Genomic DNA, 23,401 nt, shown 5'->3' on the forward strand with positions numbered 1-23,401 from the left:
TGGAGAAAAGCCTTTACCAAAGATGTCATGGACTTTGAAGATACTCAAACTCAGGACAAAAGGGAGAAACATGCTAAGAGGAAGGCACATTTGGCAAATCCTCACCATAATCAACTCCCTAAGTCCCCACTGTGGAAGGATGTGTGGATCCAGAATTGGCCTCCATAGTCACTTATGGACTCACTGTTAAGTCTGTGTTCATAGAAGACAATCTTACTCAGCTATGAGTGATTGCCAAAGAAGAAGAAGAAGGCTGGCCACTATGAGAGTGTCCAGGATTGTGGGTTAGATGGGCCTTTGCAGTAAGTCTGTTGTTGTTTTATTGAGATCAGCAAGACGTAAATCTAGTTAGCTTTCTTACTCCTTCATCGAAGATTATTTGTCAAGTTTAAATGCATTTTATTTTGTTCTGCTTTGCTAGAGGCTGCAGACCAATTCTATTCTGTTCTGTTTTATATGCAGAAGGGACTGATACCTTCCAGAAGAAGAAAATATGCAAATCAATGCAATATGCACACAGCCCTGGCTTTTGTTCATATATACATACACAAACCCACACTAACACTAATACTCCAAAACACCTAACATTGACTTTGGGAGTGAAGCTTTCCCTGTGCCCATTCATGAGTGCTACACTGGCCATAATGGAAGAAAACATACATTTTCAGTACCACAGGGGTTGGTGTGCTAGACCTGGATGAGCTAGGATTTAAATCCCCACTCAGCCGTGAATCCCACTTGGTGACCTTTGGATAGTGACTGACTCTCAGCCTCACCTACCTCACAAGGTTGATGTGGGGATAAAATGAGGAGGAGGAAGAGAAGTACATATGTGTCGGGATGCCTTCAGTGGCTCCCGGCGGGTTGCCCAGGAAAGTATAAAGACAAGGAAAAGTTTCTTACCATAATTTTTTATTTCAATCTTTGCAGAGAGAGGCTATGGAACCCAGCCTCTTGGATGATGGTGTTGTCCCAAGTGAATCTCCACACACCCCCATCTCTCCCACTTCTTCATTTGTCATCATCATCATCTCCTCTATGGCTGCTGCTACTTGCCCTCTGTCTTTGAGCTCTTTGCTCTCCTACTTTTAAGGCTCGCCAGGTTCTGGGAGATGGAGGGTCTGGAAGGCTTTCTAGTGTCAGCCAGTTACTGCTCTGACTCTGCCTGCTCCTCTTGTCTCGTTATTTCCCAACTGCTCCCCTTATCTGCCTCTGAGCTGTGACCTCCTGCAAGCCACTGCTGTAAATCTATACATACTGTCTTCCTCTTCCTCCTCCCTGCAAGGGTCAGGATGGGGAGATGGTCTCCACCACTCCTCCTCCTCTGCCCAGCCCCTGACAGTACGTCACCTTAATCACCTTGGAATCAAGGTAGGATAAAAATGTAATAAATAAATGAATAAAAAGTCATAAAGCAGAAAGCTGTGTTGCCTAACAAATACCACATTCGTGGTATACTATGAAAAATTGTTATCTACATAGCAGGTTTGTAGAAATGAATAGCTATAAAGTTATGGACCGCCTCCTTCACCTGTTTGAACCATAAATAGCATGGGTTGCCAAAAGAACTTTTTGTTTGTTTGTTAATGATATGGAGAGCTTTACCATTTTCACTTCTGACAGTTTAAATTTACCAGTAACTTCCTCCTGGATTAATTATTTTGTTTACATACAGTTTGCTTTGTGATTTATAGTGTAGTGGCCATTGGTTCTAAGCAATAAAACATCTGAGTGGCTGAAGCAAGAGGGTCTGCTGCTCCTCCTCACTTCAAGAGATGGCGTATGAGCTGGAGGCAATTTTAAGTTCAGTTCGCAATTGTTATTATTTAATTAAAAAAAAAGTTCATGAAAATTCACTAGCATTTTTGAACAAATTTCTCACCATATGAACATTTTTGTGCATGCACGTTCCTCTAATATTCATTCTTTTGCAAAGCAGTTATCCCTAATATAACATAATTTGGTGCTTTTATTATTATTATTTTTTACTAATGTTTGCATTTATCTGCACACTTTACCCTAATATATGCATGTTAGTACACATTTCCTTGCTGGAGAACTGCATTGCAAAATTAGAGAAGTGTGAATTTCAAAGGAGAGGGCAGTGTTTGGGGTTGCAAATTGTTGCGGAAAATGTGAATTAGGTAGGTTCACTCCCTCATCCTGAGCAATTGCCCACCCACATTCATTCATCTCCACATCTTTCTTTTAAAAGTTGATATGACAGTCCTATAGCTTCTCTTGCCAACTCACTTCAAAGGCAAGGTAGTGTGTGTGTGTGTGTGTGTGTGTGTGTGTGTGTGTGCGTGTTTCACTACTAATACAAATTAGAGCATCTGTACATTAACAGGATTAACTTGAGTCACCATTTCTTCACAGTGACAACTGGAGGCTGTCCTAGCATATGACTCACCCCCATGCCTTCTGCTCTTTCCTATACATTTTTATTTTATTTATATTTTTGATGACAAGGTTCTCTCCCTCGGAGCTGTTCTGTATAATATGGTGTTATTTTTCCTTCTGCTTTTGTGCACCTGTCACATGAACAGCAAGCCCTGTTTGTTCTCTCTTCCACCAGCTGACAGAGCCGGTTCCACACAGCACTAAATTTGCTGGACCCTCTTCATATCCTGGCAATGAAAAAGGTTTTGTGAGAGACTGAGTGGTTCATAAGAAACAGAGAGGCTGCTGACCTTTCCATGAGAGGACACAGCTATGTTGCAAAAATCAAAAATCTATTTTCAAGTCCTTTCTACTGAAACCTCTACAGGTCTCCTGCTGGTAAAATATATGCCTGTGAATCTAATTGCTACCCTAGCAGAGTGCTTTATAGATGTTGTGGATTTTTTCTCTCTGTTCTCAATAATATTAGCTTCATTCCTGGTTCCATTTATGGTCTAAGTAAAGTTTTATGTTCTCAGTTTTTGCAATCAGTTTATTTAAAGCCCATGGTTTTCCACAAATGCTTCTTTTATCAATTTCTTTCTGTAGTTAGTTTTCTGTTCTCTGTGAGCACAACCCCCCAGGAATATCTTCTGAGCAAATCATAAGAACGAAAGAAAAGCTTGCTGAATCAAGCCAGTGGCCCATCTAGTCCAGCATCCTGTTCTTGCAGTGGCCAACCAGATGCTTGCTGGAAGCCCAAAAGCAGGATTTGAGCAAAAGAGCCTTCTCCCCTCCTGTGGCTACATAGCCAAGTAGCCAAGACCGAACAAGACCAGCCCCCCACAAGGCCCGGTGGGAAGAGGAGGGGGAGTGCAATCCTGCTGCCTCTGAGTGCATAGAGCTTGCAAAAGGTAGGAGGGGCAGACAGCCCTGGGCTCTGAGGCTGCTACAGAACCACCACACATAACATCATGACCAAGCACTGCAAGCTGAGTAGGGCAGCAATTCAAATGACCCTGACTTTGGTTGAAGCTGGGGTGGGAAGAATTAGCAAGGTATTGCGAGAGGGGCAGCTAAAAAAGAGCTGCCAGTACTGTGTTCCAGTGCATCCTGACAGGAAAAAAACACGTTGTTGATGTTGTTGTTGTTGTTGTTGTGTACCCTTTCAGCTTGGCACCAGAAACCGTGTGTACCATCCTAATTCCAGCACTTTCACTATCTACTTTTCTCAAGAGAACTGTTCATTTGTTCCTACTCTTTGCTTCCTGCAACGTAACAAATTCCTGGTCCACAAGAGGACCTCCCCTCTTATTCCTTCCTTGACTGCTAAGTTTACTATGGAGTCTTTAGTGAAGAACTGTGTCAAAAGCTTTCTGAAAGTCCACGTACACTATGTTAACCAGATCACCTCTATATGCTTCAAAAAACTCTTAATAGGTTTGTGAGACAGGACCTGCCCTCGCAGAAGCCATGCTGGTGCTGCATCAGCAAATGTCCCTCTATATTATTTCATCTTTAACAGCTAAGAATAATTTCTTTAACAGTACAAAAATATGTGACTGCTTTTGATCTTATAGGTGTTTACCCCTTAAAAATTTTTATCAGCTCATACAGTGGTACCTCTGGTTACGTACTTAATTCGTTCCGGAGGTCCGTTCTTAACCTGAAACTGTTCTTAACCTGAAGCACCACTTTAGCTAATGGGGCCTCCTGCTGCTGCTGCGCCGCCGCTGCGCGATTTCTGTTCTCATCCTGAAGCAAAGTTCTTAACCCAAGGAACTATTTCTGGGTTAGCGGAGTCTGTAACCTGATGCGTATGTAACCTGAAGCATATGCAACCTGAGGTACCACTGTATTAAGAATGAGCCTTTCATCAATATCCTGTTTTCTCAAGAGTGGTTCCTTTGAAACAACAGTACAACATTGCTTTGAGTAGCATATTCTCAGCTGAGATGTCCCATCTTTATGTTCTAAACCAGATACGGGTGGCAGAAAGAGGAAAATGAAAAACATGCATCAAAACATTACCCACAGGTATAATCATGGAGAAGGAAAGAGTTGCAGCTAGCATTGACACTGATTTCATACATAAAAACTAAAGTGACTAGACTGCTGATGGGGGCAGATGGCCAACAGCATGTGACAGCTCTGCTCAAACATATGCATTGGCTGTGCATAGCCTACCAAGCCAGGATCAAGGTTCTTGTGTTGATACACACACCCACACCCTATATCTATCTATCTATCTATCTATCTATCTATCTATCTATCTATCTATCATCTATCATCTATCTATCTATCTATATCTATCTATCTATCTATCTATCTATCATCTATCTATCTCTCTATCTATCTATCTCTCTATCTATCTCTCTATATATCTATCATCTATCTCTATCATCTATCTATCATCTATCTATCTCTCTATCATCTATCTATCTATCTCTATCTATCTATCTATCTATCATCTATCTATCTATCATCTATCTATCTATCTATCTATCTATCTATCATCTATCATCTATCATCTATCTATCTATCTATCACCTATCTATCATCTATCTATCTATCTATCTATCTATCTATCTATCTATCTATCTATCTATCATCTATCTATCTATCTTATGTCCAGGATACCTTAAGGATTGCCTGGGCTCTTATATCGCAGACCGATTACAGAGGCCTGACTAGGAGTGAGGCATTTTATATCACTGGTCCCTTGCTGTAGAACACTTTTCCAGCAGAGATTTGGTAGGCATTCTTCTCTCTCTCTATCTCTCTCTCTCTCTCTCTCTCTGTGTGTGTGTGTGTGTACATTCACGTGTCTCTTGAAGACATTTTGTGGATCAAGAGGCCTATGCAGTTGTCTAAAATGTCCCTTGAGTAGCCAGGCATTTCAGTTCAAATTGCAATGTACAGTATAACACAGTGGAATAAATGAAAGAAGAAATAAATACAATTAAAAACCAAATTAACATTAAATGCAATGGATGTGCCCTCTCCCATCTTAGAAAAGGATGCTGTGGTTACTAAGACCTAGCATGGATTTCTCAAAAACAAGTTAAGCCAGACAAATCTCAATTTCTTTTTTGATAGAGTTACGAGCTTGGTAATGATTCCAGGGAATTCTGTGGCTATAGAATATCTTGATTTCAGTAAAGTAATACTTTTGACAAAGTCTCTCATGATGTTCTTGTGGAGAAGCTGGTGAAATGTGGGTTGGACAAATGTGGATTTGTAGCTGGTTGACTGACTGAACGCAAAGAGTGCTCACTCATGGTTCGTCATCATCCTGGGGAAAAGTGGCAAGTGGAGTGTTGCAGGGTCCTGTCCTGCCCCAGAGGCTAGGTCCTGAACCAATGGATTCAAGTCACAACAAAGGAAATTCCGACTAAACATCAGGAAGAACTTTCTGGCAGCAAGAGCTGTTCAATAGTGGAATGTTCCCTCCTTCCTTAGATGTTCATAAGCAGAGGCTGGAAGGCCATCTGTCATGTATGCTTCAGTAGAGGTTCCTGCACTGCAGGGTGTTGGACTAGGTGACCCTTGGGGTCCCTTCCAATTCGACGACTCTCTCTCTCTCTCTCTCTCTCTCTCTCTGTGTGTGTGTGTGTGTGTGCTTGTGGGGAGGGGGAGAGGAAAACCTCCATAAAATGAAGGAGAATAGTCTTTTTCTAGGGACATACTAAAAATCTCTGAAGTACATTCAGGGGGGAAATGTCTTCTGAGAAATTACAGCTTAGCTGCAGCTATTTGTCCATCATCAATGTTTTCAGTTGTAATAGACATGCCAACTCATCACATTTTGGGGAAGATGTAACAGAAGAGAGTGCCCCCTGCCTATGCTGATGACCTTAGAACTGAGCACCTGCAGTTGAAGGTGAAGTTAAAAATATAAAGCCATGGCAGGTCTAACCATACAGATGGTGTCACTTTTCAGCAGTGCCAAAGATGTGAGGGTTTGGGGGCTGTTATTCCCCCCCCTTAAACCTCCACACACACCCCGGTGGTTGTCATGTTGCATCCTTTTATTAGAAACTGAAGCCACAGAAGGAATAGGCAAATGACATAGCTGCAATTTTCCTTTCCATCTCCCCAGTTTTATAACCAGTTGCATCTTCCCAGTCATGTTGGTAGAGTGAAATATCCCCAGCTTGACAGGGATGCTTCTATTTTAATGGCATTTTCCTGCGCTGTAAGATTTATACGGAGGTATATTTTTGGATGCTGAAAAGCTCCCCCACCACACACACATGCCTAACACACCTACTTCCCTTCTGCCACCTGCTCTTCTCATCTAATGTGTTTGAAATCTTCCATCAGATTCATATTGTTGAAGCTAATTGTCTATACCAGAGTTATTAATAAAATGAGGACATAACTTTGGTCTCTACATGCAGCTGAATTAGGGGGAAATGGGATGGTAAACTCCTGAAGTGATAGAACAGAGCATACCACATTTTTGAATAAAATAAATCCTTGTCATGCTATTAACAAAAAGTCTGCAGGGAATAGACTTGTTTAGTCGCATTGTTCATGATGTACTAGTTCCAGCATTAATGGGTTTCCACTGTTACTACTGAGTATCCAACTGATTCATTCTGTCCGTGCAAGGATTTCTGCTTGTATTATTTGTTTGTTTGTTTATTGAATTTCTATACTGCCCTTTATCCACAGATTTCTACTCCCCTTCCCCATCTGTGACACCCACCCACACCAAAATTGCTCTGGAGTGTTAGGGGAACCCTCTAGAACAGATTTAGGGTGCGCACAGGGAGATAACTTTGGGTGCAGCATATTATTACTATTATTACTAATAATAATACTATTAGTATTTTAGAATTGAGCATTTCGCTTGGGAGAACATTTAAAAAGGGACATCTCCCACCTGCAGGAATTCAACAACAGCAGTGATAGGCCCAAGGGCTGGCTGATAGGACAACCACAATTCCCCAGGTTGGAGGAGGGGCCAGCACATGGCAAAGTCACCAGCTGCCTGTGCCGTGTTTCCCCTTACCTGACCTGCCACCCCACCTTTAGGGGGAACTTGGCACAGGACACATGCACAGTTTCAGCCTCAGCTGTAAAGTAGCTGTGATGGTGGAAGATCTGTGCGGAATCTGTCACAGTCATATAGAACATGTGGGGAGGGGGATAATTTAAAGTACCATATTTTTCGCTCTATAAGACACAGCAGACCACAAGACACACCTAGTTTTTGGAGGAGGAAAACAAGAAAAAAAATATTCTGAATCTCAGAAGCCAGAACAGCAAGAGGGATCGCTGTGCAGTGAAAGCAGTGATCCCTCTTGCTGTTCTGGCTTCTGGGATAGCTACGCAGCCTGCATTCGCTCCATAAGACGCACACACATTTCCCCTTACTTTTTAGGAGGGAAAAAGTGAGTCTTATAGAGCAAAAAATATGTAGGTATGGGAAACTGAATCAGATCTCCTCTACCCATTGCCCAGGCCTAGTGGGAGGAAACATTTTAGTCAGGGGGAAATTCTGAATAGGGGTGCAAAGCAGGGCCAGTGAGAGAAGGTGAGAGAAGGTGGGTCTGGGTTGGCTGTAGCCAGAAAAAGACGTCTCAAGGATTGTGTTTGACCAAAGGTTCCCCATGCCAGCACTGAACATATAAAGATATTTTAAGGAGCTCTCATGCACCTGGAAGGGCAACGCAGTTGTGTCCCATTTGAGGAGAGGTTTGCATGCACACCCTTTTCCTACCACCCGTTTTAAGCTCATATGTGTTCAGGAAAACAACTGAGTGGCGTTTTGTTTAACCTGGAATTCAGTGCAGAGTGAAAACATGCTGCAGTGAAGGAACAGAATGCAGGGAATGTACTTCTCTCTAACATACACCTGGCATTGCAAATATGTAATTTCTTTTGGCAGTGGTTAGATTTGAAAAATGGCCTACTTAAGACTCTGTAGGTACAGAAGCACAGTACAGATAAAGTTTATCTCTAGTAACTGTGGTGTGATTTGTCTACTGGAGTGGGGGACATTTGGGGTGGGGGTGGTGAGAGAATGAAGCTAATCTTCGTGCAGCACTTAGAATAGTCAAGGACTATCTTGTGTGCCAAGGGATGTCTGCAACAAATATGAAGGCTGCAGGGAATGAAACACTTGGGATTCCAGTAATGAACTACAAGAAGCAAATTAGGCATCTGAGGATGATCTTGCTGCTAACCTGGGATTTCACAGAGGGTTTGTTTTGTTTTTAGCGGACACATAGACACAGACTCGCTGTTAGTCTCTTCAAGCTATTGCAACCTTGGCATCACTTCTGATTTTAGCTACCTGTCTATCCTGATCTTATCTATCTAATATACCAAACCACTCTGCAATCAAGAGCACTTAATTTGAGATTGACATGAATTAAGTAAGCAAGCATGTATGAGTGGTATCATAAAATCATAGGACTGTAGAGTTATAAAGTATACTAAGGGTTATCTAGATAGAGGCATTCTGCAAAGCCTGGCCACTTGCTGGAATGACTGCCTCTTGCCAAAACTCTTTGAGAGGGCATTGTTCCAGTGGTGATGGAAGCAGTGGTGGAGGCAAGGTACTTGCCCTTCTGCTGCCTGGGATGGCTGCTTCACCCCACCTGAAACGTGGGCTGGTTCTGCCTCTGGCCTGGGTGTCCACAGTCCTGACCTTGCCATCAGCTCTCCTGGGAAGTGGCAGTGAACTGCTGCCAAGAGACTATTGCTCCAGCTCTGTCCCATTGGACAGGCTGCTTCTGCTCAGGGATCACTCATGTGGATTATATCTAGAGGGGCTGTCACATGGATCCAGAGCACATCTGATCCTAATGTTCAGAGTTGTACCTCATGCTAACCTCAGAATAGCAATAAGCCCAGTGAATTGTCTGAAGATCGTCTGATAAAGTTCTACAGCTCAGACTACACAGAGACTGCTGTTTGTTTTGGAGACTGCCTGGGAACCGAACATAACATGCTGCAACATCCATAGAGGGAGAAAATGGAGCATACCTAATCCATAAATAATAATGACTATTACAAGGACTCTCTGTAGTGGTGCTAGTGGTGGGGTTTGTATTTAGCCAGATGCAGAGATTTGCAGCTCTGAGGTTTTGGCCTGAATACAGTTCTGAATGAGATTCAAGTCCAGCCTGTTCCTAATTGTCATGCATTAATAGGAAATCTTCTCTATCCACTTTGGCAGGCAATTGCAATGCACTCTAATGTTTTTATTTGTTTGTGCCCTTGATTCATTTCCAGCAAGGCCAACTCTGACCTTTACATGACATTTTCAATGCGCTTTTAAAGGAGATTGTCATATTATAGCTATGGTGCACCTGGGGCAAATAACTTGGGCCTCAAAAATATCTCATAACTTGTTATCTCATAATTCTAACCAAGAAGTCTTGGTGTTTGAGAGTATGGCAGGCATAGGCAAACTCGGCCCTCCAGATATTTTGGGACTACAACTCCCATCATCTCTGACAACTGGTCCTGTTAGTTAGGGATGATAGAGTTGTAGTCCCAAAACATCTAGAGGGCCGAGTTTGCCTATGCCTGGGGTATGGCAAACAGCCCTTTCTGATAAGTTATCTCACAAATTAAGGCTATCTAGAGGACAGGATACATTAGATAATTGTTTTGCTATGTGGTGTGAGTTTATTTCATTTACAAATAAGGAGGTTTATGGTAGGGGAGCTCCCTTGGTATATGATAAAGTCTGGATCCTGTGAGTTTAATTGGAATAAAGATTGATTTTTAATGGGAATACATTCTGTTTGTTGAAATGTATCCAGTATAACAAGTACAGAGAGTGATAACTTATTCATTTATTTATATACTCAGTTAGTTTAGTTTTTCTTCCTCTTTTCTTTCCATTCTCCAAATCTGTAAAAAAGTAGATAAGGAAACCTATGTAAATTTGATAGTTCATTTCCTGTGTAGGGTTATATTATGATAAGTTTCCTGCCTGTGTAGGCTTGCCATACATCAGGAAAATTCCTGACATGTCCTGGGTAATTCAGGATGGACTTTAGGCAAGTTATTCTTTCTTATTCATAGTCCCTTATCTGTACCTTAAGGGTCATTGTGACTTGCCTCCTCCATCACCACCTCTCTTGAGACACATGACAAAATAGGAATAGAAATACTGGAAAGCACTGCCATCGAATCCCAGTTTGAATAGCCATCCAGGGGGATACCATGGTTCGTATCGAAAGTCATGGAGAAATCAAGGAGGATCAACAGGTCACACTACCCATGCCTCTCTCCAGATACAGGTCAACACGCAGGGTGACCAAAGCAATTTCTCTGCCACAGTTTTAAATCTTGATTGAAATGCACCTAGGAAATTGGTCTCATCCAAGAGAGCCTGGACCTGGTTAGCAAATAGGGAAATGTATTCAAAGTTATAAGGGAGGCAGGTTTCTTTGTGAACATTGCCTACTAAACCAAGAACCAGGGGTAAATCAGATGCTCTTCCAAATACACACCAGTTTGTAGGTGTGGTATATTTACACTTCATTTTTCTATTGGAAGCACAGTAGATGCAAATTCCATTTTGGCATTATGAATATAAACTCTGAGCTTGTTGTTTTGTTGCTGTTTAGTCGTGTCTGACTCTTCGTGACCCCCTGGACCAGAGCACGCCAGGCACTCCTGTCTTCCACTGCCTCCCACAGTTTGGTCAAACTCATATGGTAGCTTCGAGAACACTGTCCAGCCATCTCATCCTCTGTCGTCCCCTTCTCCTTATGCCCTCCATCTTTCCCAACATCAGGGTCTTTTCCAGGGAGTCTTCTCTTCTCATGAGGTGGCCAAAGTATTGGAGCCTCAGCTTCACGATCTGTCCTTCCAGTGAGCACTCAGGGCTGATTTCCTTCAGAATGGATAGGTTTGATCTTCTTGTAGTCCATGGGACTCTCAAGAGTCTCCTCCAGCACCATAATTCAAAAGCATCAATTCTTTGGCGATCAGCCTTCTTTATGGTCCAGCTCTCACTTCCACTCTAAGCTTAGGGAGGTGGAACAGAAGAATAGATGTCTAGAGTAAGTGGGTGAAGACTCATGCTAAATCCAATCAAACACTAGCAGAAGCTCATTATTGAGCCTACTCAGTGGCGATGATGGTGGCTGAGAAGAATTTGTTTCTCCATCATCCTAGCATTCTTTGTTGCTCATCAAAACATTTCTGTCATTCCTGGTCTTTTAAATTCTGTCCGAAGGAGTGATGTGATGGAACACTTGTTGAACTGCTCGATGTTGGTTAGACATTTAGAAAGTAAAGTCATCTGCATCTGTCACAATTTTGAGAGGGTGGAGAAGTGGCAAGGTTGCCATGCCACAAACACACCAGCAGAAGTACTGAATTGGCTCTGCCAGCCCATCCAAACCTCCTCCCCACTCTCCATCCTGATAAGATTCACGTGAGTGGAGCAGACCCACCATGCCATCTGTTACGGATTACATATCCATTCACTACTTCTCTGGAGAATGACAATGTTTCTAAATAGCAACAGGACTTATCTTTGGTTGCTCTTAGCCCAGCTTTGCAAGAGAGAATTTTTAGCCTATAATGATGTTTGTACTTCTGTTTCACAGCTCTCTTTTGATTTCCCCTGCCTCCTCTGCTGTCTTTTTCTCACAATAAAGACAGGAATTGGAAATGGGTCATATACTTATCCAAGTGACCCAAAATGAACATAACTCTAGCAGCTTATCTGATGAAGAAAATGACTTTAGCCTTGTACTGTATCTATGAAACAGACCGACCTTATTCCTATTAAATTTGGAATAACTATTTCCCCTCCTACCCTAAAAGAGCCCTGCCAATAAGGTAACTTAATTTATTCACTCTTAGTTAGTTGTAAGACTGCCTTCATTGTTGATCTTGTGTTCCATATTCTGCACCCTTTAGTCCCTTGTACAGATTCTGAAAAGAAAACCATCTGACTCGTCATTGTTACCTAACAAAGTTATAGTCCTTTTTACCATTCTTCTTTTTCATAATTGTGGTAACAGAGAAGAGCACAAGCAGGGCAGGGCAGCTGCTTGGTGTTCATCTGCTGCATTCAAGTGTCTGTAGCTTCTCAGACTTGCTTGGTACAGCTAAAATTTAACGTTGAGGTTCTGAGCCTATTCAGACATACTTCCCATATGCAAAATCTACATATAAGCAAGAAAAGGAATAAGTTCACTAAGTTCTGATCCCCTGTTGCCATTCCCATTACCCTCTTGGTGCAAACCAGATCATAACACAAAGCAGGGATGAGGAACATTTTTTAGCCAGAGGCAACCTTTCAACAGCTACATTCCAGCAGTAGGTGCGGCCAGAGACAAAAGTGGGTGGAGCAACACCAGGCCAGTTTCTATACCCACCTGCCCTCTGTCTATCCTCCATCCTGGTAAGCATGGAGGCACTCTCAGAGTTCACGGACATATTTCAGACAGGCACCTCACTCAAGGAGGGTGCAAAGTAAGGCCAGTGATGAGTGTGTCCTGGGGAGTCAGAAAGCCCCCAGTAGAATTCCTTGGGAGCTGCTTTAGGGAAGTGAGGGGTTATCTTTGAGGAGATAAGAAGAGTGGCAGAGGAGTTTCTGAGAGCTGAAGACTAGAAAGATCATAGAGAGACAGAGAAGGTTACAGAGAGGAAAGAAGACTATGGAGAAGAGACCAGCACCCACCTTCTTTCATATCATCATTTAGGGCTCTTCCACACTTCCACTTGCCCTGTGCCTAAGAAAGCACAGGTCTGAGTGGTTTTCTGCTTAACTCATGCTTTCTAGGCATGGGTCCGAGTGGTTTTCCCCCTGCCCCGTTACTTTCCCATGCAAAACCCATTCTTTAGCTCTAAATGAGAACAAGCAGCAAACTGTGGAAAACCTGAATTGTCATTTGCTCCAATTGAGTGCTAAATCAGGGGAAGTGGTTCCCCAAGAGAAAGCAATGGGACAAGAGGAATTGTGAATAAGCCCTTAGCAGCAGCTCCACTGCTAGGATGAGTTTATGATAGAGCCTGAGGCCTACACCTGCATTCCAGGAATGTGTAGCCAGAATCTCTGAATGTTCACCTTTGTCTAACCCCGTCCACTACCATCCTGTTGTTAGAGAAACTTACTTTTCTTTCAGGTAGGTAGCCGTGTTGGTCTGATGCAGTAAAGTAAAATAAAATAAAATGCTACTTTTGGTCATCTGCATACTATCCCTTGCTTTTTCCTGTAGGACTGATTGCAGTCGTTAACAGTCGTCAACAGGTTTACCATACCCATTGAGTCAATAACCCATCTCCTACTACCCTGCTGGGAAAACCCCCACCCCACCCTCCCCACTATATATATAAGGGTCTGGTGAATTCTGTTTCAGTGTATCTGAAGAAGTGTGCATGCACACGAAAGCTTATACCCAGAACAAGCAGTTGGTCTCTAAGGTGCTACTGGAGAATTTTTTATTTATTACTTTTCTTTGTATGGACATGAATTGAACTGTCAACTGAAAATGAACTGAGCTGGTCTATTTTGTTAAGGGACAAACATGAACTTGAATTAGTTCCTTTTTGGATATGCCAAACTTGCAGTAGAACTAGTTCCTTTTCAAAATGAACGCTTCAAGCTCTGGGATATGCACTCAAATGTACATTCACATTATCTATGGAAGGTACCTTAAGTTGATGCTTTGTGGGTTTCTGGGGAAAACCTGAAAAGAAAGGACCCAAGACGTTGGTTGTTTTGATAGGACCTCTAAATAAATAATATTGGATACAATGCCAGCTATGAGAAGGACTTTAGTACATGATAAAAATATTGATAGGTTAAGCTAAGGAATTCAATATTGGAGAGGGGAACTTAGATGATGAAACAGCTAAGATAGTTTAGGTTAGCTGAAGCATAAACATTTTGAGCATCTGATAGTAGAATTAGTAGGCTGAGTGCAATGTCAAGTGCTAAGGAGAGATAGTGGAAACAGTGCAAAGATAAATAAAGTACATTAGGAGCTTGTAATGAAGTGATATGGAGAAGGGTCTTGGCAAGCAGACAGCACAGCAAAAACATCAAAACAGTTTGGTTATGCATCTGGTCATAACAAGATAGTGCCAAGAAGGCAGGGCACACTAGAGAGAGACGAGCTGATCACAAGCCTTTGACATACCATAATATTGCTCCTCCATCTGACTCCAGAAGGGGTCTAGTGGGAAGTGCCTTTGCAGGGGGATCAGAAGACTGGCATGAAGTCACTTCCACTCTCTAAAACTATCAAGTCCAGCAATGGGAGGGGCAGGCGGATGTATTTATAGTCAAGCTGCCTGCCTCCTCTTCCTTCTTCTTTCTGAGTGCCCTGCTTCCAGCATGCAAAGTGAGCTTAACTGGTTGCAATAGTTTGGGCCAAATAGGAATGTTTAAGAATGTCGCATCTAGTTCAGCATCTTGTTTTCATGATGGCCAACTGGATGCCTGTGGGAATCCTGCATGCTGGACATGAGTGCAAGAACACTCTGCCCACCTGTGATTCCCAGCAAAGGTTGTTCTGAGGCCTATTTCTATGTGTTAGAACAGGGGTAGGCAACCTAAGGCCCGGGGGCCAGATGCAGCCCAATCGCCTTCTCAATCCGGCCCGCGGACGGTCTGGGAATCAGCATGTTTTTGCATGAGTAGAATGTGTGCTTTTATTTAAAATGCATCTCTGGGTTATTTGTGGGGCATAGGAATTCGTTCATTTCCCCCCCTTCAAAATATAGTCCGGCCCCCCACATGGTCTGAGGGACGGTGGACCGGCTCACAGCTGAAAAAGGTTGCTGACCCCAACTATTTGTTTAATGTGTTAGAATAGAATGTGTGCATTGAAATGAAGTACTGCATATAAGAGTTGTGTTAATCCATATGAGTGACCAAAGCATTGAAGAGAGAGAGAGGGAAAGAGAGAGAGAGAGAGGATTCTCTTGGGTCTATGAAAAGGGAATACTGTACACTGTATTAGATCCCTTTTTAGTACAATCAGGCACGCCAACCATAATTTTTTGAAAAATAACAAAATTTATATAATCAATACTTGGTAATCAGAGACCTGATTAGCTAACAATGTGTGTGGATCTGTCTTGTTGAATCAGGGCACAGTTGTCTACCAGCATAGGAGAATTTCCCTGCAGGTTGCCTCTCCCTACAAGGGACCCTATGAAGCATCCTGATTTTCAGAATGTGCTTTGAAGCTTTTTCTCTGAAAATTGGGCCTTTTAAAGACATCTCTGTGCTTGACAACTTCGATTTTAGAATGGGGAAAATATTCCCTTTACATCTGCCTCCCTGCTGTTAACAGAGGCTGGAACAGGACTCCAGCAGAACGCTTAGGATCTATCAAGTCCAAACACCCTTTCTCTTTCCTCCCTCCTCTGTTAGCAGCATTGAGGAAGAGAAGTAAAATGAACAAAGGTTGGGGGGCGGAGAGAGAGAGATTTGATTTGTATCAAATTGATATGCTTAATTTCTCTTTCAACTCCTTACTTTGGGTTCAATAGAAGCTTCCCTGAGCCAGGCTGGAACCTCTATGAATAGCAAGCGGAAATCTTGAAAGAACTTTGAATGTCTTCACAGAACTCAGCCCCACCCCCCTTTTACAGAGCTTCACCTCTCCATTGTGTCAATGCCTTGGGCTTTTTCTTTCTCTCCATTTGGAGACGTTGTTGCCTAAAAATAGCTGTGGCAGGAATTTACACAAGGCAAGGATGACTGCATTTAACATGACCAGTTTGTTTTCTTCTAAAAACAACCAAGGGTGGGGGAGGCAGGTTCAAGACCATGGGGCAAAGGGAGATTTTTATTTATTTAACTCTTTCAACATGATCCAAATTAGTGTCCGTCCCCTCCAAAAAAAACACCCCACTCCTGCTTTTTCCGTTATTGGCACCAATTGAAACTTGCATATGAGGATTAATTTCAGCTGGAAAGGTCAGTTTTCATTATGGCAATGGCTCCAGTAATAAGCCCTGTTTAACTCAATGGGATTGCAAGGTCCATTGAACATGCCTAGGGTTGCATATGGTATTTTAAGTTACTTATAGATTTCCAAATGAAACATTTAAAGGGAAGCATGCTCATTTTATTCAGAAGAGTGGATAAAACGTGTGTGTGATTCATATCTGTTTCAAAGTGATTTAGGGGGGGCCACTAGGTGGCGCATCGGAAGATGGCTGACAATAACATCTCTCCGACCCACACGAGGTAATTTGGAGGCTATGATGGGGGTAATTGGCCTCCTTAACCCCCCAGGATTGTGGGGGGGACGGCCCTTGCCTGCTGTGCCCTATACCACCCCCGAATTTGTGGGGGTGGGGGCACTAGGCACAAAGCCCTCCTGTGGGATTCCGGCACACCTGGACGCCGTCCCTGATTCGCGCCGCTAGTTGCAAGCATCTTCAAAAGAAACAATTTGGACGAGATAAATTGCACATGGTTCAAGGAAAAAGGGGAGTAAAGACTGCTGACAGAAGAGATCTCTGATAACAAGACAAGAATAAAATATGAGAAGATACGTCAAGATACGGTACTACAAGTGACTGAGGGGGGAGGGGGGAAAAACCTGCCTTCCTTTTTCTTATGTGATTTAACATGAATCCCCTCCCCTAATGAGTCAGAAACTAAGGACTTAAGCTGTGGATTTAAGGCTGTGTGGAGATAAACTTTCGAACCAAAGCAGTGTTTCAAGATGAAGCTGGAAAGCTAAGAGTTTTGGAATGACGCAGTTAAAAATGCTGTCACCATTTTGGGAGGCATTGTTGGAGCTCTTGGGTCAGGGAGGAGAAAGAGAGAAATAGAGTTGTTTACATATCGTAGATCAACTTCTCGGTGGGACTTAAGAGGGACAAATGCCAAATTTATGATGGAAAGAGCGATGCTATCTACGAAGGAGATATATGGAAACCATCTGGACTTAGTGGAGGAACGGGAAATCCATACAGGATTATTATTTTGCTTATCGGCTTAAGGAGACTAACAGAAGAGATCGTAAAGGAAAAATAGAAATTATATGAACAAGATATGATGTGGAAACACCAAGATAAGACTGGATAGAATTATGAATTTTGTCTGGATTGATTGGGACTGATTTGGACATTAACGCAGTAATAAGATGATCTGAATCCCCCTTTGGATCTTGAAGTATGGGTTCCCCCAACAAAATTTAAAAATTTGGCTTTGTAATTTGGAATTTATGTGATGTGATTTAATTTGCTGTGATTGGCCAGTTAATAAAAATTATTTTAAAAAAAACAAACAAAGTGATTTAGAAGTCCTTGATACTTCCTGTTCCGTCATCCTGAACCAACTTCATTCACTCTGTGCTGGCGTACCAAATTGGTCCATAAACATTTCATTACCAGTAAACATGGAGATACTTCAACAGCAGCAAGTATTTTATTCTATCTGACACTAATTACATCCTTTTTAAAAAGACAACAATCTGAGGGTTGAGGAGACCAACAGGCGCTTTGTACTGGATGTTTGCTGCCAGAGAATAGCTAGCTAGGTTTTGTCTCCCACCCCCACAAATCAATTTCCCCCTCTCAATAGTATGTACTCCACAGTCCATGTGATGTAGGACGTTGCAGCCTAGACCCCTGGAAACATAGAATCATAGAATCATAGAGTTGGAAGAGACCACAAGGGCCATCGAGTCCAACCCCCTGCCAAGCAGGAAACACCATCAGAGCACTCCTGACATATGGTTGTCAAGCCTCTGCTTAAAGACCTCCAAAGAAGGAGACTCCACCACACTCCTTGGCAGCAAATTCCACTGTCGAACAGCTCTTACTGTCATGAAGTTCTTCCTAATGTTTAGGTGGAATCTTCTTTCTTGTAGTTTGGATCCATTGCTCTGTGTTCGCTTCTCTGGAGCAGCAGAAAACAACCTTTCTCCCTCCTCTATGTGACATCCTTTTATATATTTGAACATGGCTATCATATCACCCCTTAACCTCCTCTTCTCCAGGCTAAACATGCCCAGCTCCCTTAGCCGTTCCTCATAAGGCATCGTTTCCAGGCCTTTGACCATTTTGGTTGCCCTCCTCTGGACACGTTCCAGTTTGTCAGTGTCCTTCTTGAACTGTGGTGCCCAGAACTGGACACAGTACTCCAGGTGAGGTCTGACCAGAGCAGAATACAGTGGCACTATTACTTCCCTTGATCTAGATGCTATACTCCTATTGATGCAGCCCAGAATTGCATTGGCTTTTTTAGCTGCCGCGTCACACTGTTGGCTCATGTCAAGTTTGTGGTCAACCAAGACTCCTAGATCCTTTTCACATGTAGTGCTCTCAAGCCAGGTGTTACCCATCTTGTATTTGTGCCTCTCATTTTTTTTGCCCAAGTGCAATACTTTACATTTCTCCCTGTTAAAATTCATCTTGTTTGTTTTGGCCCAGTTCTCTAATCTGTCAAGGTCGTTTTGAAGTGTGATCCTGTCCTCTGGGGTGTTAGCCACCCCTCCCAGTTTGGTGTCATCTGCAAATTTGATCAGGATGCCCTTGAGTCCATCATCCAAGTCGTTGATAAAGATGTTGAATAAGACCGGGCCCAAGACAGAACCCTGTGGCACCCCACTAGTCACTCTTCTCCAGGATGAAGAGGAAGGATGCCTTGCCTAGCATGCAGTGAGCAGACATGAAAAGGCTTTTAAAAAACTGAACAAAATGGGGGAATCATCAACCACATCATATTACCCTGAGGTAGGAGTGAGGAAACTCAGGGCTGGGGGCCAAAGACAGTGTTCCAGGTCTATCCATCTGGGCTTTGAAACTCTCCCAAGGTCATCCCCCTCATGAGGACAACCCCCCTCTCAGCCTCTCTCCAGACCACACCTCTTATTGGACATACTCTGTGTCCTCCTCAAGTATTTTTCATGGCTGGAATGTCACCTTGAATGGTGCTAGTTACTCCTGTTTACCCAAATGGAGCAAAAAGAGGTGCGTGTGCATGCACACATGATTACGTGTGCATGTGTATACAGAAACGTCTGGCTTTTGTGAGGCAGGAATGTACCCTGTTGTAGAAAGGTGGGAGTCACATCCTCTATGGGCAAGCATTCCTCTGCTATGAATTGCCTGCTTTAAACATTTAAAGTGTTATGCTGTTTTAATGGACTTATTTTATATATTTTACCGTATTGGCCTGAATATAAGCCTCACTCCCCCCCCCCCAATTCCGACCATGAAAAGTAAAAGTGTGGCTTATATTCGCGACCTTACGGTATGCAGCCAGGAGCGTGGGGCAAACAGTGCCAGCAGTGTGGCAAAGTAGTCCCCCATCCTCTCCCCCAAGGCCGGGAAGGGAGAGAGCGAGGAAGGGGAAAGCCCCCCCCCTTGCCACCCAGTATGCAGCGAGGAGCAGCGAGGAAGGGAGAGGCTTATATTTGGGTGTTTTTTCTCCCCCCCCCTCCAATTTTAAAAGTGCAGCTTATATTCGGGCGCGGCTTATATTCGGGCCAATACAGTAATTATGGATTTTTAAAGTAGCTGTTTTATTATGTATTTTTAATTATGAGTGCTTTTTTAATAAAAAATTGTTTTATTTTTGTTATTTTTCTCTTGGTTTTATTAGTTTGTGAACCATCTTGGCAGTTTTTGTAGTGAAAGTCAGTACAGTGGTACCTCGGGTTAAGTACTTAATTCGTTCTGGAGGTCCGTTCTTAACCTGAAACTGTTCTTAACCTGAAGCACCACTTTAGCTAATGGGGCCTCCCGCTGCTGCTGCGCCGCCGGAACACAATTTCTGTTCTCATCCTGAAGCAAAGTTCTTAACCTGAGGTTATATTTCTGGGTTAGCGGAGTCTGTCACCTGAAGCGTATGTAACCCAAGGTACCACTGTATAAAATTATTTTAGTTGTCATCATTATCATCATCATCATCATCATCATTTGCTCCACCCACTTATGGCTCTGGCTCCAGCTATCAGTGGCATGCAGGCCCCAGAAGGATTCCAGTAAAGAGCTGCAGTTCTCAGGCTGTAATTGTCAGCCCTCACTTTCAGCCTCCAACATTTCAAAGAAATCATCTTTCCCAGTAACCAGCATACATTGATCCCTTTTCTGGTATGTGTGCGTTTGAAGATTTATTTTTTTTTTTAATGTTCGCAAGAAGCTTAATTCAACTGGAACTCTGTATGCACCCCCAAATAATACATGTAATTTGACTCAGCTCTGGGCAATGAGTGTGGTCTAATTGCAGTTCATACACACAGTGGCGTAGCGTGGGTTGTCAGCACCCGGGGCAAGGCAAGTAATTTACGCCCCCTAACCCGTGGATTTGCGCCCCCTAACCCGTGGATTTGCGCCCCCTAACCCATTGATTTGCCCTAACCCCAGATGTTGCGCCCGGTGCGGTCCGCCCCCCCTGCACCCCCCACGCTACGCCACTGCATATACACACACACACACACACACAGAGAGAGAGAGAGAGAGAGAGAGAGAGAGAGAGAGAGAGAGAGAGAGAGGATTATATCAAGCTAATGCTGATACCAGCATGTGACCAGCACAAACAGGAATTGGTTATATATGCCAGATTTAACCCCCAAAACCCATTTACCTGTAATTCCCAGAACCCATCTCAGACAAATGATACCTATAATATATCCATTAATCATCCCTTGTGGGTCAATGGATTCCCTCCAGCAAGCATATCATGCCTTGATTAAAACAGTTTCCTCTTTTTTATTTTTTGATAAAGGCAATATTCTCGTTATTTATTAATCACTTTCCATATATATATGTCATATGTAAGCCTGCTCATCTTAACAAGGACAGGGCTGCCTTACTGAAAACAAGATTTCATTGGCTAAAATGCCCATTTGACTTTGTCTCGCCTCTGCAGTGAGAGGTTTAACTTACATGACTCAGGGCAACCCAAGCGGCCTTTTGTATTGTAGTGACTTTTGGGTGCTTTCCAACCACAGTAACAGCCACTTTTCAAATTCAGGTGGCTGATAAGCCTTCTCCTATACATGGGTGCTTGTATTCTCAAATTATTCAGCTTTTCGGAGAATGGTCAAGAAGGCTGCTCCATGCTCTTCTTTATCAAGGTGCCCAGACCTCACAGATTACTATGGAAACCTGACTTCTTTGTTAACTCTTTAACTAGATCCCTTCCTTGCCTCCTGCTCCCTAGCCTTGGGACAGTGTTTTTTATTTTCATTGTGATTAATCAGAACACCTCTTTGGAAGGCGCAATCCAGTGTCCTTCTGCCCAGGAAGGCAACATAACATTTAAAAGTGGAAATCTTAAAAAAAAAAAAAAGGTGGGGAAGAATTGTGACTGACTCTCAGATGCAACTCTCTAGCCCAGGCGTCAGCAATGTTTTTTGAGGCCGGTCCAGTCCACTCCCTGGCAGACCTCTCGGTGGGCCGGAGCGTGCATGTCCATGCGCCCCTGTGCCCACATTCAAGCTATTTCCAGCATTCTTCTGAGTCGGAAGAGCACCGGAAATAGCATGTGCACATGCACACAGGAACTCCTCTGTCCTGGAAGTGCACCAGAAATAGTGTATCTGGATGAGGAGCACCTGTGTGTGTGTGTGCAAATGCTATTTCTACTGCTCTTCCAACCTGGAAGTCAGTCTCTGCAGCGAGAGAGAAAATGGCGCCACAGGGGGAAAAAGAGAATGGAATCCCCAGACTGATCCACAGAACGGCCGTGGGCTGGTTCCAGGAAGCTCATGGGCCAGAACCGGCCCATGGGCCTTAGGTTGCTGACCTCTGCTCTAGCCCATTTGTGATGTTACAGTGAAAACCTAGCTTTTCACTCCTCATACTGTACAGTGGTACATACGCTTCAGGTTACAGACTCCGCTAACCCAAAAATAGTGCTTCAGGTTAAGAACTTTGCTTCAGGATGAGAACAGAAATCGTGCTCCGGCAGCGCAGCGGCAGCAGGAGGCCCCATTAGCTAAAGTGGTGCTTCAGGTTAAGAACAGTTTCAGGTTAAGAACAGACCTCTGGAACAAATTAAGTACTTAACCCAAGGTACCACTGTACTATGACAGGAGAGGCAATAATTCAACCATCTTACTGCTTTCTACTTATCCCTTATATACAGTGCTCAGAGAAATTTGTTATCATCTATTCTTAACTGTTTCTCAGGCTGATCCCCCCAGGAAGTGACAGCTGAACTCTTAGCTGATAAAGATCCTCAAATTACACACCTGGTAGCCAAATGTGCTCTGGCAGCTAAGAAGCTCCATTCTAGATAGGTTAATGCTTCCTAATTTTAAAACCTTATGCTGTAATTTTTTATGCTGTGAACTTTTGCAGCTCATGTTGTGTGATTCTATGTTGTGTGGTCCAGGGAACATGGCATAGGCTGCATAAAATGTATCTATTAATCATTTTACATACTTCTGGGTCACTACTTCAAGTTGCAATGCCTTTTTATTTCTTGTCAAGCCATTCCTTGTGAATAAACTATAGCAACATACAGTTATTGCTAATTTCTTGAATGAAGTATACTCACATTGGCATTTCTGGCCTGTTTGTGGACTCCCCCACTTTAAGGAAGTTGCGAAAAGCTCTGTAGCATGCAATCATCTCCAGTAACGATCCCAAGAGCAGGATCAGTCCCTCATTAATTTACAGTATCTCTTGAAGTCCCATTTCAAACATGAAATTTGATAATGCTTGAAAACCTAAAAGTCAGATTAGAATTTTACATACATACTTGAACAGTGCATTGTCCACTGCAAGAAGAGATGCAACAAAACATCTGACATTCAATGTATGCATGAATAACATTTACTCCTATAGCTCTTCTACAGGTTAAAAAGCACCCCAAACCACAGCAAACAAGAAAAATCAACAACACTCAGATAAATCTCTAATAAAAGCTATGAAATATCATATAGGGTGATCAAAAGCCACATTGTATGCTAAGCTTGCATTTTATTTGCTGCCAAATAAAGTGTAGTAAAAATAATTGTTGCCTGCAAGGAGAATACATCTCATCCTTAGAAGTGGCCTATTGACATGAGACTATAAAATATTAGCAAGAAATATGCCTCCT

At 42.9% G+C, this 23,401-nt stretch overlaps 1 long non-coding RNA gene across 1 annotated transcript; it reads right to left on the reverse strand.

Moving 5' to 3' along the window:
• Positions 1 to 10,439: 10,439 nt before the first annotated feature.
• On the reverse strand, positions 10,440 to 23,319 carry LOC310750771. Its single transcript, XR_014542256.1, has 4 exons — positions 22,856 to 23,319; positions 20,520 to 20,568; positions 14,029 to 14,063; positions 10,440 to 10,750 (listed from the first exon to the last, which is right to left on the reverse strand). It is a non-coding gene; the product is annotated as an uncharacterized lncRNA (long non-coding RNA).
• Between the last annotated feature and the right edge of the window lie 82 nt (positions 23,320 to 23,401).

This window comes from Podarcis filfolensis, assembly GCF_964270895.1.
Source record: "Podarcis filfolensis genome assembly, chromosome: 15".
In the NCBI taxonomy this organism is placed as follows: Eukaryota; Metazoa; Chordata; class Lepidosauria; order Squamata; family Lacertidae; genus Podarcis; species Podarcis filfolensis.